Below are 5,691 nucleotides of genomic sequence, written 5' to 3'. Positions count from 1 at the left end.
TAAAATTAGGAGATCCAGTTATATATTATTTCATGTAACACTAACACAACAATTGTATTTTTTTTTTGGTAGTGGCCGGGGTTTGAACTCTGGACTTTGCATATTTTATGCATTGTCCTAACCAACTGAGCTAAGCTCACGAGTCTGAAAATTTAAAAAAAGTTAATTTTATTTTAGATATGTTAATATTTTTACTAAATGCAGTTAATTTTATCTGTATGTGCATCTATAAATTTACGAGTATTTATAATATGGTTTATTTTATTATATTTGTGTGTATTTATTAAGATATTCATCCTATACCAATCCGTGATAAATTTTATTTGCGGATATCATACATATAATTTTTTTATCATCTTGAATATGTCTAACTCGGGCAACGCCGGGTAAATACACTAGTGTGTGTGTGTGTGTGTGTGTGTGTGTGTGTGTGTGTGTGTGTGTGTGTGTGTGTGTGTGTGTGTATATATATATATATATTAAAACTAGTGGGTGTGTTCTAGCAAATATATATATATATATATATATATATATATATATATATATATATATATATATATATATATATATATATATATATATATATATAAAGAAAACAACCTGTTTCAGCTTTTTTGGGCTGATTTTTTCTCTTTCCAAAAATACCTTTAATTTTAAATACAAATAATACATGTAACAAATAGACAAGGATAAATTTAAATATTAAAAAAAAATGTAACAAACACGATATGAATATATATATATATATATATATATATATATGGTTTTATTTTTCCTTTATCATTTAAAAAGTGTAACAAACTAGATAGGTATATTTGTACTTACTTTTTCACTATCCCAATTATACTCTTAAACAATTTTTTCTATAATAAAGATCGTTGTTGGTGTCATTAAAAAAAAGAATTTAGATTAATTGTTTTTTTGTTATATTGTTGGTTTTATTGAAATAAATAATCATGATTAGTTTGGTTTGTTATAACTTGAACGCAACAAACATTTATATTTTTAGTTTTAATCCAAATCAAAATTTCATAAAAAAATATCATTAATAATTTTCAAACGTTAGCGCAATAAAAAGAGCGGAAAGACAAACACGTGAGTAGGGATGAGAATAGGTCAGGCCGGCCTACAGGGCCTACGGCCTAGCCTACGATAGGCCAGGCCAGGTCAAGCTTTTTTCTTAAATAGAGAAGGCCTGGGATTTTTTAGAAGTCTATAGGCTTAGATAGTTTGAGCATGTAGAGAGAAGACCAATAGATGCCGTTGTAATAAGAGTAGAACAGATGGATGATAGTCAGGTCAAAAGAGGTAGAGAAAGATTTAAGAAAACTATAAAAAAAAAAACATTAGAAGTGATTAAGATGTCGATAAATTGGATCTAAATATGATTTATGATAGAACACTATGACGTAATTTGATCCGTATAGCCAACCCTACCTAGTGGGATAAAGTTTTGTTGTTGTTGTTGTAAAACTATAAAGCGGTCCTTGTGAATTTGATGTTATTTTTTTTATAAAAATCGGCATACTCGCCCCTATATATGCGAGGATAGGCAAATCCTCTTTATCACCTAAGCATTTTAAAAACGATTTATTTTATGTTTTCCTCATATTTTGACCAAGTGATTCGAATAGGATAAATTTACACTGCCAAAAAAAATGAATAGGATTAATTTAGCAGGTTTTCATTATGTGTTTCCCTTACTCTTTTTTCCTTTTCATGTAAATCAATTGAAATATATTGAATATGTATGTATTAGGTTTTAGCATTTGTTAGCTTTGATTGATCTTAAACAGATCGATATTAACAAACCTTCTTTATTTAATGGTTTTGACCAATCACAAAACAAATGAAAACATCTTTAATGCAAATTTCGACCAAGGATTCCATTTATATAATATATTTTCGTAGGTAATAATTATTGTAATAAAATCTAGGTTTGTGGTCGTTAAGTTTTGTACAACTTAGAAATACTAGACCGTTTACCCGTGCTACCGCACGGGTCATTTACATTGAAAAATAATATATGAAAATAAGAGAGCTTTGAAGTGTTGTGCTATCCAAAAGTTCTTACAAATACCGTAAAGTTTTGACTATAAAGTGCATAAAAGAATGAATTTATAGACCAGGGAATGATTAACTCTAAATAATTAATAGGTTGAAAAAAAGGATATGGAAGGGAAACTTAAAATCAAAATGAGAACTCCAACCACTCATTCCTTGTTTCAAAACACCAAACAATGTTTAATCAACAAATGAGGTTCTAAGGTAAAGATCGTTCACTCCATTTTGATGAAAGGAAATAATAGGAATTAAAATTAACTAAGCAAATGTTTCAGTAGTGATAGATAAACTACATCCTACAAAGACTAATGAGCTAAGTGTGTCTTATAGAATTCCTTCGTTGATGAAACTTTATTAAGTGAGAAAGAAAAATTAAATTAAATTAAATATAGAGGGGTTTGAGGGGCATCTCCTAAAATTACACTATTATAGGAAAAACATTTTGTCATTAGATCAAATGAATAATAGCCTTTATACATTTAATCTTAACCATATTCATGAATTTGAGACTGGCATGTCAGGTTTGCAGTGTGAGGTAACTTTCATTCACATATAATTCCAGAGAAGATGCTTGTTTAGAATTATCCCATCAAACCCTCTTTGTATCCAAATTGGAACATAGTGATGAATTTTTCATCGGTGTGCTTCAACAAATGCTGGTCCAAAAAATAATGCTTCTCCTCGAAAGTTAATCCAGAAAGATATATATCCAGCATCCAAAGCTATTCAAGATAAATAGGTCAATATATGGGCAAAATTGTTCAAAGCAGTGATAGTCATGAATCCCTCCAAGCCTTTCTCAATCACAAATACCTCCAAGATCAGACCACATCGAACGAACAATTTGAATCGCTGAACTCAAGCAATAAAAACCACCTACTGAAAGCCATTAATAGAATAAAAATTAAGATATTGCTTTTATATATGTTAATCAAAGCGTAAGATACTTTTTTGATATAATATCAGTTCAGCCACATTTGTCATGCCAATATGATATGAACTAAACTACAGTGCACAAACCCATGCTTTCCTATATCATCATTTAAATTCTTTGTAGGTAACATTTCATATCCTTAAAAAAAGTTAGAAGTTGAGATGTGTCATTAAAGGATCCTGAAATAAAAGTCACACTTCAGAAAAACATATCAAGTTTTATATCAAGTTTTATCTTGCACATAGACTTGGTCAAAAACAACAGCTTAAGTCTTGAATGTATCAAAATAAAACTAAGAATTTTCTGATGTGCATGTGCAATAAATTCACTGTCCTCTGCATAAGAAAATCTCAATGTAAAAAAATCAAATTCAGTTTAAGCTGCTATACTATAGTCAACAAAAAGTTATCAAGATCATATTTGATACACCTATTAAGCTACATGAGTTAATGAAAGGTAAACTCAACAAACACCAACTTTTAATATGCAACATGCTCAGACTGCAAATCAAATAATAAGTTCAATGCAATTTGTTATCATCTCTAAAAAAAATTGAAGTTCCACTTAAATATGATGGTGATGCACAAATTGATGATAAAACCAATAAGAAAGTAGAGGATCATCTTCAGAAAATACACTTTATATTCACCAGTTTTCTTTGAGCATGCATTTCAATCATTAGCTAACAGGCCTTCGATCAAATATCAGTTTGACCTTTGAATCCAATGTCAATACTTCACACCTAAGCTAATCAAATTACAAAAATGATATCAAGTACTTTAATCAATAACTTTTATTAGCACCTAAGGAACTAATATAGATGATTCATATACACTAATATAATGACCTGCACCACAATATAAAGTCCAACTATCACAATTTAGCTGTCAATAATTAAGATGCAAATATATGTCCATTATGTACATTAAATAGGCATCAGTTTGAACACATCTTGCTCTATCATTAATAGATATACACCAGTTATTATGTTAACTCATTGTTTCAACTCTTAACTCAGTTCACAAATGCTTTGACTAATGGATTTCTAGCGAGTTATTTACTCATGCAATCAAAGTAATTGATATTACTATACTCAAACGTAAGAACATTAAAATTGTACTTTAGAACACCAAAGTCAAGCTTGCTCTAACCAAAAATTAGACTTGATGAGAAGTAATTTTTCTAACCAAAAATTAGACTTGATGAGAAGCAATTTAAATTGCAGTTTGATCTTCATGGTTTCAGACAATATGAATGACTTACCAGTTACCACGAACTTGATTAACAACAATAACTAAAGCTAGTGTGGTATTTCAAACGAAGGTCGCTTATCTTCCTCTCCATATCAGTAGCTTGATTGGGGTACAAAGGTGCTGCAAATATCACGCAAGTTAAGAAGATTAGAAGACAGGAATATAAAATTTATTGAAAATGACATGATGAAAATATTTGTGATGAACTTTGAAGAGTTACCAATTAACATATGATATGAAAGCATTGCTTGAATTTTATGGTGGTGAGCCATGAATGATCAATAGTAATGGACGATGGAGCAGATTGAAGGATGAATGCTTGAATATATAGAAGGCTCACAACTCTTGATCTTTTGCAGCCAAATATTGGAAAACGGCAAATCATTGAATACAACTTTGGAATACCAATATACACAATGAATCATAAAAGTTTAAAAAATTTACCATTGTTTTTCTGTTACACATACAATCCTCCTAAAATGAAATTTCACACGCTCATTTACATAAGGAATTGTACATACTACATCTATGTAATAAGTCACACAACCATTTTTTTTATCATTGTGGAATTGAAAGATTGAGAAGAATCTTGAAAAGTTGGCACTCAAAGTAAGCACACAATAAAACATTAAAAAGCTCTCCAGAAAAAATAAAATAGGAAAAGAGGTGCTCTGTTTCATCTTTGATAACAACTTTTATAGGAAAAAGAAAGAATGATAATAGAAATGATCTTGCAAGAATGGCCTTTGTACAATTACAAAGTGTAACCGAGACATATGAAATAAAAGACAATTGTTTTGTAACATACAATGACAATGCATGCCAATTAATATGTAACGGAAATACATAAGAGATGTGGGAAATCAATGCATATGATTGCTTGCATTCCTCAAATATAGTCGTTTTGAAACTGAATCATCTGTTGTGATTCAATGCATATGATTGCCTACATGCGTTTTGAAACTGAATGAATTGAGCTTCTTGAATTGTGCTTGCATTAAATTAAATATGGGAACACCAAAGAGTCCTTGGCGCCAATAGTTGTAGAATTAGGGTTGGCAACTTTTCTTAACATTGTTATTAGTATTAGAAATAAGTTTGATTAACCAAATTGTTAAAGATTATTTTTGTTGTGAATTCGAACTCAAATTTCATACCAATAAATTTAGATGTATGGAGTAAAATGAAGTGATAACCAATATCGACGTTGTATGAAACAATAACAGACCAACATCTTTCTTTAAAACAAAAAAAAATAACAGACCAACATCTAATTAACAAGCCTAAACTTGAACTTTTGAAAAAAAATTAATATTACAACAAATTTTTTTTTGTGTGTTAACATTCCAATTTCTAGGGGAAGGGATGTCTAATAATATAGAGTTCGATTGAGAGGTAAATAAATTTTAACATATCTAAACAGTCCGTCTTTTGATAGAG

General features: G+C 29.6%; 1 long non-coding RNA gene across 1 annotated transcript; it reads right to left on the bottom strand.

The window, feature by feature from the left end:
• Positions 1 to 2,490: 2,490 nt before the first annotated feature.
• On the bottom strand, positions 2,491 to 5,356 carry LOC146933707 (uncharacterized). The gene is made up of 3 exons (XR_015007543.1): positions 4,472 to 5,356; positions 4,262 to 4,371; positions 2,491 to 2,943 (listed from the first exon to the last, which is right to left on the bottom strand). It is a non-coding gene; the product is annotated as an uncharacterized LOC146933707 (long non-coding RNA).
• Positions 5,357 to 5,691: the final 335 nt, after the last annotated feature.

Source organism: Medicago sativa, chromosome 4 (assembly GCF_051527215.1).
Source record: "Medicago sativa cultivar Bolivia chromosome 4, Bolivia_mono, whole genome shotgun sequence".
Lineage (NCBI taxonomy): Eukaryota > Viridiplantae > Streptophyta > Magnoliopsida > Fabales > Fabaceae > Medicago > Medicago sativa.
This window is presented reverse-complemented; position numbering and strand designations above follow the sequence as displayed.